We start from the raw sequence: 13,593 nt of genomic DNA, 5'->3' as shown, positions 1-13,593 counted from the left end.
TTATTGATGAACTGACAATGTTTATAAACTCTCTAAATCTACAGTCTCTAGACATAGGGTGGCCTGGCAGAGATGCTCAGATGGCCAGTACGCATTCAAATCTGAGCCAATGGTCAAAAATGGATGAAGAGTAGCAATCCATTATTCTTCACTGCATTTGTGGTCCAAGACTAAACACACCGTAAGTATGTAGATTATACCAGGTTTGCAAAGGCTCCTGGGTCGGGCTACAGACAAGGAGCATTGTGACGTCACGCTGCCTGTGGAACAGTGATATTAAAGGTGAAACAGCTGCACAGTAGGTTAGGTGAAGGGCTCTGAGAGTGGAAAGGCAGCATGCTTGGGTCCCTGGACAAGGTGAGCTTATGATAATGTGTCTGAATGTTCACCTGTGTTGTAATATTAAACCCCTTATTGTTGTAAACGCCTACTTACTAAGGAGTTCTCAAGCTCAGCCCCACACAGACCTGGAACTGATTATGTTAATGCAAACTATTTAAGAAACTGAGCCTGATCTAAAAGATTTCCTTGGATCTAGGACCATTTCGCCTAGCTTTTAGGTGCTTCCTTCTCCTAAAGTCCTTTGTAAAACTTGGGAAAACCTCACAGAACAGACTTCCAGGAGGTCAGATGGGTTTCCTTGTGCCTTCACACACACATACACACACTTTCTAGCCCACTTAAGGACAAAAGGATGCGTAAGTCTACATAGGGCCAGTGGCGCAATGGATAACGCGTCTGACTACGGATCAGAAGATTGTAGGTTCGACTCCTATCTGGCTCGGAAGAGTTATAGGTCCCTGTTTGATTATATTCCTGTGGAATTTTTATTTACCTCAGACTTGTTGTAGGTTCAATATTCTCCAGCAGGATTCATCCAGCAGTTGTTCCACGGTAGAGCGCAAGTAATAGGACCACAGCTAGTTAAACGTTTCCCATTTGCTGCTGGACTCTATGTGATGGCCGTCACGTGGTGTGCTGCTTTTGTATTTCAACATGGGTCCCTGATACTCTTAATTGCGAAAAAGCTTGTTGACAAAAGTGTGTGTGCGCGAGGGTCTGTGGACGTAGGCAGGTGTGTGCACTTGAATGCTTACCCATTTACATGTGTGAGAGGAACAAACCAACTCCCTGTGGGCTGCAGGCTTACAACTGGTAGCCCCAGTAGCCAGGCAGAACCACAGGTAAGGAGAGAGAGAAAGTTGGTCCATTATTAGAGAAGGACCATAAGCATCTTGCACTGCTACCTTCTTCCCCTCTCAGCCACGATCGGCCAAGACCTCTCTATTAGGGTAGAGGGTGAACATTTCTTGGACCTCAGAAACTGAGGGATGTAGACCCAATATGTCCTCCAAGCGCCTAGAGACCTGGTGCCCAATCTGGCATGGTGTTTTTCAGCTTACCCGACCAATCCGGTTGCAAGGTGGACTTTAACAATACTGCTAAAAAGGCACTCCCAGACATCCCTGAGGCCTTCATTTGCATAGGCCCTGCCCTTCTCTTTGTCCTGATTCCCACAAATCAACACAACACTGCAGCAGTATAGATTTGGGGGTGGTGAAGAATAATGACAGTGAGGCTAAAAAAGAGAAAGAAAAGTCCCAGAAGTCCTGCAGGCTTCCTTGCTAAATGCAGCTGAACATAGAGCGCACCTTCTTTACTGCAAAGCAAATACATTAAAAATGTTGAGGAGAGACTAATTGAAAAATACATATTACGGGGACAGCACTGGGACCTGCTTTATTTTTTCAATTAGTCTTGAAAACAAAAAAGATTTCTCTCCTGAAAGCTGTTAAAAATATGGAACGCTTCACGAATTTGCGTGTCATCCTTGCGCAGGGGCCATGCTAATCTTCTCTGTATCGTTCCAATTTTAGTATATGTGCTGCCGAAGCGAGCACACTTTATTGATGAACTGACAATGTTTATAAACTCTCTAAATCTACAGTCTCTAGACATAGGGTGGCCTGGCAGAGATGCTCAGATGGCCAGTACGCATTCAAATCTGAGCCAATGGTCAAAAATGGATGAAGAGTAGCAATCCATTATTCTTCACTGCATTTGTGGTCCAAGACTAAACACACCGTAAGTATGTAGATTATACCAGGTTTGCAAAGGCTCCTGGGTCGGGCTACAGACAAGGAGCATTGTGACGTCACGCTGCCTGTGGAACAGTGATATTAAAGGTGAAACAGCTGCACAGTAGGTTAGGTGAAGGGCTCTGAGAGTGGAAAGGCAGCATGCTTGGGTCCCTGGACAAGGTGAGCTTATGATAATGTGTCTGAATGTTCACCTGTGTTGTAATATTAAACCCCTTATTGTTGTAAACGCCTACTTACTAAGGAGTTCTCAAGCTCAGCCCCACACAGACCTGGAACTGATTATGTTAATGCAAACTATTTAAGAAACTGAGCCTGATCTAAAAGATTTCCTTGGATCTAGGACCATTTCGCCTAGCTTTTAGGTGCTTCCTTCTCCTAAAGTCCTTTGTAAAACTTGGGAAAACCTCACAGAACAGACTTCCAGGAGGTCAGATGGGTTTCCTTGTGCCTTCACACACACATACACACACTTTCTAGCCCACTTAAGGACAAAAGGATGCGTAAGTCTACATAGGGCCAGTGGCGCAATGGATAACGCGTCTGACTACGGATCAGAAGATTGTAGGTTCGACTCCTATCTGGCTCGGAAGAGTTATAGGTCCCTGTTTGATTATATTCCTGTGGAATTTTTATTTACCTCAGACTTGTTGTAGGTTCAATATTCTCCAGCAGGATTCATCCAGCAGTTGTTCCACGGTAGAGCGCAAGTAATAGGACCACAGCTAGTTAAACGTTTCCCATTTGCTGCTGGACTCTATGTGATGGCCGTCACGTGGTGTGCTGCTTTTGTATTTCAACATGGGTCCCTGATACTCTTAATTGCGAAAAAGCTTGTTGACAAAAGTGTGTGTGCGCGAGGGTCTGTGGACGTAGGCAGGTGTGTGCACTTGAATGCTTACCCATTTACATGTGTGAGAGGAACAAACCAACTCCCTGTGGGCTGCAGGCTTACAACTGGTAGCCCCAGTAGCCAGGCAGAACCACAGGTAAGGAGAGAGAGAAAGTTGGTCCATTATTAGAGAAGGACCATAAGCATCTTGCACTGCTACCTTCTTCCCCTCTCAGCCACGATCGGCCACGATCGGCCAAGGCCTCTCTATTAGGGTAGAGGGTGAACATTTCTTGGACCTCAGAAACTGAGGGATGTAGACCCAATATGTCCTCCAAGCGCCTAGAGACCTGGTGCCCAATCTGGCATGGTGTTTTTCAGCTTACCCGACCAATCCGGTTGCAAGGTGGACTTTAACAATACTGCTAAAAAGGCACTCCCAGACATCCCTGAGGCCTTCATTTGCATAGGCCCTGCCCTTCTCTTTGTCCTGATTCCCACAAATCAACACAACACTGCAGCAGTATAGATTTGGGGGTGGTGAAGAATAATGACAGTGAGGCTAAAAAAGAGAAAGAAAAGTCCCAGAAGTCCTGCAGGCTTCCTTGCTAAATGCAGCTGAACATAGAGCGCACCTTCTTTACTGCAAAGCAAATACATTAAAAATGTTGAGGAGAGACTAATTGAAAAATACATATTACGGGGACAGCACTGGGACCTGCTTTATTTTTTCAATTAGTCTTGAAAACAAAAAAGATTTCTCTCCTGAAAGCTGTTAAAAATATGGAACGCTTCACGAATTTGCGTGTCATCCTTGCGCAGGGGCCATGCTAATCTTCTCTGTATCGTTCCAATTTTAGTATATGTGCTGCCGAAGCGAGCACACTTTATTGATGAACTGACAATGTTTATAAACTCTCTAAATCTACAGTCTCTAGACATAGGGTGGCCTGGCAGAGATGCTCAGATGCCCAGTACGCATTCAAATCTGAGCCAATGGTCAAAAATGTATGAAGAGTAGCAATCCATTATTCTTCACTGCATTTGTGGTCCAAGACTAAACACACCGTAAGTATGTAGATTATACCAGGTTTGCAAAGGCTCCTGGGTCGGGCTACAGACAAGGAGCATTGTGACGTCACGCTGCCTGTGGAACAGTGATATTAAAGGTGAAACAGCTGCACAGTAGGTTAGGTGAAGGGCTCTGAGAGTGGAAAGGCAGCATGCTTGGGTCCCTGGACAAGGTGAGCTTATGATAATGTGTCTGAATGTTCACCTGTGTTGTAATATTAAACCCCTTATTGTTGTAAACGCCTACTTACTAAGGAGTTCTCAAGCTCAGCCCCACACAGACCTGGAACTGATTATGTTAATGCAAACTATTTAAGAAACTGAGCCTGATCTAAAAGATTTCCTTGGATCTAGGACCATTTCGCCTAGCTTTTAGGTGCTTCCTTCTCCTAAAGTCCTTTGTAAAACTTGGGAAAACCTCACAGAACAGACTTCCAGGAGGTCAGATGGGTTCCCTTGTGCCTTCACACACACATACACACACTTTCTAGCCCACTTAAGGACAAAAGGATGCGTAAGTCTACATAGGGCCAGTGGCGCAATGGATAACGCGTCTGACTACGGATCAGAAGATTGTAGGTTCGACTCCTATCTGGCTCGGAAGGGTTGTAGGTCCCTGTTTGATTATATTCCTGTGGAATTTTTATTTACCTCAGACTTGTTGTAGGTTCAATATTCTCCAGCAGGACTCATCCAGCAGTTGTTCCACGGTAGAGCGCAAGTAATAGGACCACAGCTAGTTAAACGTTTCCCATTTGCTGCTGGACTCTATGTGATGGCCGTCACGTGGTGTGCTGCTTTTGTATTTCAACATGGGTCCCTGATACTCTTAATTGCGAAAAAGCTTGTTGACAAAAGTGTGTGTGCGCGAGGGTCTGTGGACGTAGGCAGGTGTGTGCACTTGAATGCTTACCCATTTACATGTGTGAGAGGAACAAACCAACTCCCTGTGGGCTGCAGGCTTACAACTGGTAGCCCCAGTAGCCAGGCAGAACCACAGGTAAGGAGAGAGAGAAAGTTGGTCCATTATTAGAGAAGGACCATAAGCATCTTGCACTGCTACCTTCTTCCCCTCTCAGCCACGATCGGCCAAGACCTCTCTATTAGGGTAGAGGGTGAACATTTCTTGGACCTCAGAAACTGAGGGATGTAGACCCAATATGTCCTCCAAGCGCCTAGACACCTGGTGCCCAATCTGGCATGGTGTTTTTCAGCTTACCCGACCAATCCGGTTGCAAGGTGGACTTTAACAATACTGCTAAAAAGGCACTCCCAGACATCCCTGAGGCCTTCATTTGCATAGGCCCTGCCCTTCTCTTTGTCCTGCTTCCCACAAATCAACACAACACTGCAGCAGTATAGATTTGGGGGTGGTGAAGAATAATGACAGTGAGGCTAAAAAAGAGAAAGAAAAGTCCCAGAAGTCCTGCAGGCTTCCTTGCTAAATGCAGCTGAACATAGAGCGCACCTTCTTTACTGCAAAGCAAATACATTAAAAATGTTGAGGAGAGACTAATTGAAAAATACATATTACGGGGACAGCACTGGGACCTGCTTTATTTTTTCAATTAGTCTTGAAAACAAAAAAGATTTCTCTCCTGAAAGCTGTTAAAAATATGGAACGCTTCACGAATTTGCGTGTCATCCTTGCGCAGGGGCCATGCTAATCTTCTCTGTATCGTTCCAATTTTAGTATATGTGCTGCCGAAGCGAGCACACTTTATTGATGAACTGACAATGTTTATAAACTCTCTAAATCTACAGTCTCTAGACATAGGGTGGCCTGGCAGAGATGCTCAGATGCCCAGTACGCATTCAAATCTGAGCCAATGGTCAAAAATGTATGAAGAGTAGCAATCCATTATTCTTCACTGCATTTGTGGTCCAAGACTAAACACACCGTAAGTATGTAGATTATACCAGGTTTGCAAAGGCTCCTGGGTCGGGCTACAGACAAGGAGCATTGTGACGTCACGCTGCCTGTGGAACAGTGATATTAAAGGTGAAACAGCTGCACAGTAGGTTAGGTGAAGGGCTCTGAGAGTGGAAAGGCAGCATGCTTGGGTCCCTGGACAAGGTGAGCTTATGATAATGTGTCTGAATGTTCACCTGTGTTGTAATATTAAACCCCTTATTGTTGTAAACGCCTACTTACTAAGGAGTTCTCAAGCTCAGCCCCACACAGACCTGGAACTGATTATGTTAATGCAAACTATTTAAGAAACTGAGCCTGATCTAAAAGATTTCCTTGGATCTAGGACCATTTCGCCTAGCTTTTAGGTGCTTCCTTCTCCTAAAGTCCTTTGTAAAACTTGGGAAAACCTCACAGAACAGACTTCCAGGAGGTCAGATGGGTTCCCTTGTGCCTTCACACACACATACACACACTTTCTAGCCCACTTAAGGACAAAAGGATGCGTAAGTCTACATAGGGCCAGTGGCGCAATGGATAACGCGTCTGACTACGGATCAGAAGATTGTAGGTTCGACTCCTATCTGGCTCGGAAGGGTTGTAGGTCCCTGTTTGATTATATTCCTGTGGAATTTTTATTTACCTCAGACTTGTTGTAGGTTCAATATTCTCCAGCAGGACTCATCCAGCAGTTGTTCCACGGTAGAGCGCAAGTAATAGGACCACAGCTAGTTAAACGTTTCCCATTTGCTGCTGGACTCTATGTGATGGCCGTCACGTGGTGTGCTGCTTTTGTATTTCAACATGGGTCCCTGATACTCTTAATTGCGAAAAAGCTTGTTGACAAAAGTGTGTGTGCGCGAGGGTCTGTGGACGTAGGCAGGTGTGTGCACTTGAATGCTTACCCATTTACATGTGTGAGAGGAACAAACCAACTCCCTGTGGGCTGCAGGCTTACAACTGGTAGCCCCAGTAGCCAGGCAGAACCACAGGTAAGGAGAGAGAGAAAGTTGGTCCATTATTAGAGAAGGACCATAAGCATCTTGCACTGCTACCTTCTTCCCCTCTCAGCCACGATCGGCCAAGACCTCTCTATTAGGGTAGAGGGTGAACATTTCTTGGACCTCAGAAACTGAGGGATGTAGACCCAATATGTCCTCCAAGCGCCTAGACACCTGGTGCCCAATCTGGCATGGTGTTTTTCAGCTTACCCGACCAATCCGGTTGCAAGGTGGACTTTAACAATACTGCTAAAAAGGCACTCCCAGACATCCCTGAGGCCTTCATTTGCATAGGCCCTGCCCTTCTCTTTGTCCTGCTTCCCACAAATCAACACAACACTGCAGCAGTATAGATTTGGGGGTGGTGAAGAATAATGACAGTGAGGCTAAAAAAGAGAAAGAAAAGTCCCAGAAGTCCTGCAGGCTTCCTTGCTAAATGCAGCTGAACATAGAGCGCACCTTCTTTACTGCAAAGCAAATACATTAAAAATGTTGAGGAGAGACTAATTGAAAAATACATATTACGGGGACAGCACTGGGACCTGCTTTATTTTTTCAATTAGTCTTGAAAACAAAAAAGATTTCTCTCCTGAAAGCTGTTAAAAATATGGAACGCTTCACGAATTTGCGTGTCATCCTTGCGCAGGGGCCATGCTAATCTTCTCTGTATCGTTCCAATTTTAGTATATGTGCTGCCGAAGCGAGCACACTTTATTGATGAACTGACAATGTTTATAAACTCTCTAAATCTACAGTCTCTAGACATAGGGTGGCCTGGCAGAGATGCTCAGATGGCCAGTACGCATTCAAATCTGAGCCAATGGTCAAAAATGGATGAAGAGTAGCAATCCATTATTCTTCACTGCATTTGTGGTCCAAGACTAAACACACCGTAAGTATGTAGATTATACCAGGTTTGCAAAGGCTCCTGGGTCGGGCTACAGACAAGGAACATTGTGACGTCACGCTGCCTGTGGAACAGTGATATTAAAGGTGAAACAGCTGCACAGTAGGTTAGGTGAAGGGCTCTGAGAGTGGAAAGGCAGCATGCTTGGGTCCCTGGACAAGGTGAGCTTATGATAATGTGTCTGAATGTTCACCTGTGTTGTAATATTAAACCCCTTATTGTTGTAAACGCCTACTTACTAAGGAGTTCTCAAGCTCAGCCCCACACAGACCTGGAACTGATTATGTTAATGCAAACTATTTAAGAAACTGAGCCTGATCTAAAAGATTTCCTTGGATCTAGGACCATTTCGCCTAGCTTTTAGGTGCTTCCTTCTCCTAAAGTCCTTTGTAAAACTTGGGAAAACCTCACAGAACAGACTTCCAGGAGGTCAGATGGGTTTCCTTGTGCCTTCACACACACATACACACACTTTCTAGCCCACTTAAGGACAAAAGGATGCGTAAGTCTACATAGGGCCAGTGGCGCAATGGATAACGCGTCTGACTACGGATCAGAAGATTGTAGGTTCGACTCCTATCTGGCTCGGAAGGGTTGTAGGTCCCTGTTTGATTATATTCCTGTGGAATTTTTATTTACCTCAGACTTGTTGTAGGTTCAATATTCTCCAGCAGGATTCATCCAGCAGTTGTTCCACGGTAGAGCGCAAGTAATAGGACCACAGCTAGTTAAACGTTTCCCATTTGCTGCTGGACTCTATGTGATGGCCGTCACGTGGTGTGCTGCTTTTGTATTTCAACATGGGTCCCTGATACTCTTAATTGCGAAAAAGCTTGTTGACAAAAGTGTGTGTGCGCGAGGGTCTGTGGACGTAGGCAGGTGTGTGCACTTGAATGCTTACCCATTTACATGTGTGAGAGGAACAAACCAACTCCCTGTGGGCTGCAGGCTTACAACTGGTAGCCCCAGTAGCCAGGCAGAACCACAGGTAAGGAGAGAGAGAAAGTTGGTCCATTATTAGAGAAGGACCATAAGCATCTTGCACTGCTACCTTCTTCCCCTCTCAGCCACGATCGGCCACGATCGGCCAAGGCCTCTCTATTAGGGTAGAGGGTGAACATTTCTTGGACCTCAGAAACTGAGGGATGTAGACCCAATATGTCCTCCAAGCGCCTAGAGACCTGGTGCCCAATCTGGCATGGTGTTTTTCAGCTTACCCGACCAATCCGGTTGCAAGGTGGACTTTAACAATACTGCTAAAAAGGCACTCCCAGACATCCCTGAGGCCTTCATTTGCATAGGCCCTGCCCTTCTCTTTGTCCTGATTCCCACAAATCAACACAACACTGCAGCAGTATAGATTTGGGGGTGGTGAAGAATAATGACAGTGAGGCTAAAAAAGAGAAAGAAAAGTCCCAGAAGTCCTGCAGGCTTCCTTGCTAAATGCAGCTGAACATAGAGCGCACCTTCTTTACTGCAAAGCAAATACATTAAAAATGTTGAGGAGAGACTAATTGAAAAATACATATTACGGGGACAGCACTGGGACCTGCTTTATTTTTTCAATTAGTCTTGAAAACAAAAAAGATTTCTCTCCTGAAAGCTGTTAAAAATATGGAACGCTTCACGAATTTGCATGTCATCCTTGCGCAGGGGCCATGCTAATCTTCTCTGTATCGTTCCAATTTTAGTATATGTGCTGCCGAAGCGAGCACACTTTATTGATGAACTGACAATGTTTATAAACTCTCTAAATCTACAGTCTCTAGACATAGGGTGGCCTGGTAGAGATGCTCAGATGCCCAGTACGCATTCAAATCTGAGCCAATGGTCAAAAATGTATGAAGAGTAGCAATCCATTATTCTTCACTGCATTTGTGGTCCAAGACTAAACACACCGTAAGTATGTAGATTATACCAGGTTTGCAAAGGCTCCTGGGTCGGGCTACAGACAAGGAGCATTGTGACGTCACGCTGCCTGTGGAACAGTGATATTAAAGGTGAAACAGCTGCACAGTAGGTTAGGTGAAGGGCTCTGAGAGTGGAAAGGCAGCATGCTTGGGTCCCTGGACAAGGTGAGCTTATGATAATGTGTCTGAATGTTCACCTGTGTTGTAATATTAAACCCCTTATTGTTGTAAACGCCTACTTACTAAGGAGTTCTCAAGCTCAGCCCCACACAGACCTGGAACTGATTATGTTAATGCAAACTATTTAAGAAACTGAGCCTGATCTAAAAGATTTCCTTGGATCTAGGACCATTTCGCCTAGCTTTTAGGTGCTTCCTTCTCCTAAAGTCCTTTGTAAAACTTGGGAAAACCTCACAGAACAGACTTCCAGGAGGTCAGATGGGTTCCCTTGTGCCTTCACACACACATACACACACTTTCTAGCCCACTTAAGGACAAAAGGATGCGTAAGTCTACATAGGGCCAGTGGCGCAATGGATAACGCGTCTGACTACGGATCAGAAGATTGTAGGTTCGACTCCTATCTGGCTCGGAAGGGTTGTAGGTCCCTGTTTGATTATATTCCTGTGGAATTTTTATTTACCTCAGACTTGTTGTAGGTTCAATATTCTCCAGCAGGACTCATCCAGCAGTTGTTCCACGGTAGAGCGCAAGTAATAGGACCACAGCTAGTTAAACGTTTCCCATTTGCTGCTGGACTCTATGTGATGGCCGTCACGTGGTGTGCTGCTTTTGTATTTCAACATGGGTCCCTGATACTCTTAATTGCGAAAAAGCTTGTTGACAAAAGTGTGTGTGCGCGAGGGTCTGTGGACGTAGGCAGGTGTGTGCACTTGAATGCTTACCCATTTACATGTGTGAGAGGAACAAACCAACTCCCTGTGGGCTGCAGGCTTACAACTGGTAGCCCCAGTAGCCAGGCAGAACCACAGGTAAGGAGAGAGAGAAAGTTGGTCCATTATTAGAGAAGGACCATAAGCATCTTGCACTGCTACCTTCTTCCCCTCTCAGCCACGATCGGCCAAGACCTCTCTATTAGGGTAGAGGGTGAACATTTCTTGGACCTCAGAAACTGAGGGATGTAGACCCAATATGTCCTCCAAGCGCCTAGACACCTGGTGCCCAATCTGGCATGGTGTTTTTCAGCTTACCCGACCAATCCGGTTGCAAGGTGGACTTTAACAATACTGCTAAAAAGGCACTCCCAGACATCCCTGAGGCCTTCATTTGCATAGGCCCTGCCCTTCTCTTTGTCCTGCTTCCCACAAATCAACACAACACTGCAGCAGTATAGATTTGGGGGTGGTGAAGAATAATGACAGTGAGGCTAAAAAAGAGAAAGAAAAGTCCCAGAAGTCCTGCAGGCTTCCTTGCTAAATGCAGCTGAACATAGAGCGCACCTTCTTTACTGCAAAGCAAATACATTAAAAATGTTGAGGAGAGACTAATTGAAAAATACATATTACGGGGACAGCACTGGGACCTGCTTTATTTTTTCAATTAGTCTTGAAAACAAAAAAGATTTCTCTCCTGAAAGCTGTTAAAAATATGGAACGCTTCACGAATTTGCGTGTCATCCTTGCGCAGGGGCCATGCTAATCTTCTCTGTATCGTTCCAATTTTAGTATATGTGCTGCCGAAGCGAGCACACTTTATTGATGAACTGACAATGTTTATAAACTCTCTAAATCTACAGTCTCTAGACATAGGGTGGCCTGGCAGAGATGCTCAGATGCCCAGTACGCATTCAAATCTGAGCCAATGGTCAAAAATGTATGAAGAGTAGCAATCCATTATTCTTCACTGCATTTGTGGTCCAAGACTAAACACACCGTAAGTATGTAGATTATACCAGGTTTGCAAAGGCTCCTGGGTCGGGCTACAGACAAGGAGCATTGTGACGTCACGCTGCCTGTGGAACAGTGATATTAAAGGTGAAACAGCTGCACAGTAGGTTAGGTGAAGGGCTCTGAGAGTGGAAAGGCAGCATGCTTGGGTCCCTGGACAAGGTGAGCTTATGATAATGTGTCTGAATGTTCACCTGTGTTGTAATATTAAACCCCTTATTGTTGTAAACGCCTACTTACTAAGGAGTTCTCAAGCTCAGCCCCACACAGACCTGGAACTGATTATGTTAATGCAAACTATTTAAGAAACTGAGCCTGATCTAAAAGATTTCCTTGGATCTAGGACCATTTCGCCTAGCTTTTAGGTGCTTCCTTCTCCTAAAGTCCTTTGTAAAACTTGGGAAAACCTCACAGAACAGACTTCCAGGAGGTCAGATGGGTTCCCTTGTGCCTTCACACACACATACACACACTTTCTAGCCCACTTAAGGACAAAAGGATGCGTAAGTCTACATAGGGCCAGTGGCGCAATGGATAACGCGTCTGACTACGGATCAGAAGATTGTAGGTTCGACTCCTATCTGGCTCGGAAGGGTTGTAGGTCCCTGTTTGATTATATTCCTGTGGAATTTTTATTTACCTCAGACTTGTTGTAGGTTCAATATTCTCCAGCAGGACTCATCCAGCAGTTGTTCCACGGTAGAGCGCAAGTAATAGGACCACAGCTAGTTAAACGTTTCCCATTTGCTGCTGGACTCTATGTGATGGCCGTCACGTGGTGTGCTGCTTTTGTATTTCAACATGGGTCCCTGATACTCTTAATTGCGAAAAAGCTTGTTGACAAAAGTGTGTGTGCGCGAGGGTCTGTGGACGTAGGCAGGTGTGTGCACTTGAATGCTTACCCATTTACATGTGTGAGAGGAACAAACCAACTCCCTGTGGGCTGCAGGCTTACAACTGGTAGCCCCAGTAGCCAGGCAGAACCACAGGTAAGGAGAGAGAGAAAGTTGGTCCATTATTAGAGAAGGACCATAAGCATCTTGCACTGCTACCTTCTTCCCCTCTCAGCCACGATCGGCCAAGACCTCTCTATTAGGGTAGAGGGTGAACATTTCTTGGACCTCAGAAACTGAGGGATGTAGACCCAATATGTCCTCCAAGCGCCTAGACACCTGGTGCCCAATCTGGCATGGTGTTTTTCAGCTTACCCGACCAATCCGGTTGCAAGGTGGACTTTAACAATACTGCTAAAAAGGCACTCCCAGACATCCCTGAGGCCTTCATTTGCATAGGCCCTGCCCTTCTCTTTGTCCTGCTTCCCACAAATCAACACAACACTGCAGCAGTATAGATTTGGGGGTGGTGAAGAATAATGACAGTGAGGCTAAAAAAGAGAAAGAAAAGTCCCAGAAGTCCTGCAGGCTTCCTTGCTAAATGCAGCTGAACATAGAGCGCACCTTCTTTACTGCAAAGCAAATACATTAAAAATGTTGAGGAGAGACTAATTGAAAAATACATATTACGGGGACAGCACTGGGACCTGCTTTATTTTTTCAATTAGTCTTGAAAACAAAAAAGATTTCTCTCCTGAAAGCTGTTAAAAATATGGAACGCTTCACGAATTTGCGTGTCATCCTTGCGCAGGGGCCATGCTAATCTTCTCTGTATCGTTCCAATTTTAGTATATGTGCTGCCGAAGCGAGCACACTTTATTGATGAACTGACAATGTTTATAAACTCTCTAAATCTACAGTCTCTAGACATAGGGTGGCCTGGCAGAGATGCTCAGATGGCCAGTACGCATTCAAATCTGAGCCAATGGTCAAAAATGGATGAAGAGTAGCAATCCATTATTCTTCACTGCATTTGTGGTCCAAGACTAAACACACCGTAAGTATGTAGATTATACCAGGTTTGCAAAGGCTCCTGGGTCGGGCTACAGACAAGGAACATT

At 45.2% G+C, this 13,593-nt stretch overlaps 14 non-coding genes across 14 annotated transcripts; 7 read left to right on the top strand and 7 right to left on the bottom strand.

The window, feature by feature from the left end:
- The first annotated feature begins 711 nt into the window (after positions 1 to 711).
- TRNAR-ACG (transfer RNA arginine (anticodon ACG)) lies at positions 712 to 784 on the top strand. The gene has a single exon. It is a non-coding gene; the product is annotated as a tRNA-Arg (tRNA).
- A 1,010-nt stretch (positions 785 to 1,794) lies between these two features.
- LOC147704257 (U6 spliceosomal RNA) lies at positions 1,795 to 1,901 on the bottom strand. The gene has a single exon (XR_015298860.1). It is a non-coding gene; the product is annotated as a U6 spliceosomal RNA (small nuclear RNA).
- Positions 1,902 to 2,615: 714 nt separating this feature from the next.
- On the top strand, positions 2,616 to 2,688 carry TRNAR-ACG (transfer RNA arginine (anticodon ACG)). Its single transcript has one exon. It is a non-coding gene; the product is annotated as a tRNA-Arg (tRNA).
- A 1,020-nt stretch (positions 2,689 to 3,708) lies between these two features.
- On the bottom strand, positions 3,709 to 3,815 carry LOC147704255 (U6 spliceosomal RNA). Its single transcript, XR_015298859.1, has one exon. It is a non-coding gene; the product is annotated as a U6 spliceosomal RNA (small nuclear RNA).
- Positions 3,816 to 4,529: 714 nt separating this feature from the next.
- TRNAR-ACG (transfer RNA arginine (anticodon ACG)) lies at positions 4,530 to 4,602 on the top strand. Its single transcript has one exon. It is a non-coding gene; the product is annotated as a tRNA-Arg (tRNA).
- A 1,010-nt stretch (positions 4,603 to 5,612) lies between these two features.
- LOC147704253 (U6 spliceosomal RNA) lies at positions 5,613 to 5,719 on the bottom strand. Its single transcript, XR_015298858.1, has one exon. It is a non-coding gene; the product is annotated as a U6 spliceosomal RNA (small nuclear RNA).
- Positions 5,720 to 6,433: 714 nt separating this feature from the next.
- TRNAR-ACG (transfer RNA arginine (anticodon ACG)) lies at positions 6,434 to 6,506 on the top strand. Its single transcript has one exon. It is a non-coding gene; the product is annotated as a tRNA-Arg (tRNA).
- A 1,010-nt stretch (positions 6,507 to 7,516) lies between these two features.
- On the bottom strand, positions 7,517 to 7,623 carry LOC147704251 (U6 spliceosomal RNA). Its single transcript, XR_015298857.1, has one exon. It is a non-coding gene; the product is annotated as a U6 spliceosomal RNA (small nuclear RNA).
- A 714-nt stretch (positions 7,624 to 8,337) lies between these two features.
- Positions 8,338 to 8,410, top strand: TRNAR-ACG (transfer RNA arginine (anticodon ACG)). The gene has a single exon. It is a non-coding gene; the product is annotated as a tRNA-Arg (tRNA).
- Positions 8,411 to 9,430: 1,020 nt separating this feature from the next.
- Positions 9,431 to 9,537, bottom strand: LOC147704249 (U6 spliceosomal RNA). Its single transcript, XR_015298291.1, has one exon. It is a non-coding gene; the product is annotated as a U6 spliceosomal RNA (small nuclear RNA).
- Positions 9,538 to 10,251: 714 nt separating this feature from the next.
- TRNAR-ACG (transfer RNA arginine (anticodon ACG)) lies at positions 10,252 to 10,324 on the top strand. Its single transcript has one exon. It is a non-coding gene; the product is annotated as a tRNA-Arg (tRNA).
- Positions 10,325 to 11,334: 1,010 nt separating this feature from the next.
- LOC147704247 (U6 spliceosomal RNA) lies at positions 11,335 to 11,441 on the bottom strand. The gene has a single exon (XR_015298856.1). It is a non-coding gene; the product is annotated as a U6 spliceosomal RNA (small nuclear RNA).
- Positions 11,442 to 12,155: 714 nt separating this feature from the next.
- On the top strand, positions 12,156 to 12,228 carry TRNAR-ACG (transfer RNA arginine (anticodon ACG)). The gene has a single exon. It is a non-coding gene; the product is annotated as a tRNA-Arg (tRNA).
- A 1,010-nt stretch (positions 12,229 to 13,238) lies between these two features.
- LOC147704245 (U6 spliceosomal RNA) lies at positions 13,239 to 13,345 on the bottom strand. Its single transcript, XR_015298855.1, has one exon. It is a non-coding gene; the product is annotated as a U6 spliceosomal RNA (small nuclear RNA).
- Between the last annotated feature and the right edge of the window lie 248 nt (positions 13,346 to 13,593).

This window comes from Lissotriton vulgaris, chromosome 7 (genome assembly GCF_964263255.1).
Source record: "Lissotriton vulgaris chromosome 7, aLisVul1.2, whole genome shotgun sequence".
Taxonomy (NCBI): domain Eukaryota; kingdom Metazoa; phylum Chordata; class Amphibia; order Caudata; family Salamandridae; genus Lissotriton; species Lissotriton vulgaris.
This window is presented reverse-complemented; position numbering and strand designations above follow the sequence as displayed.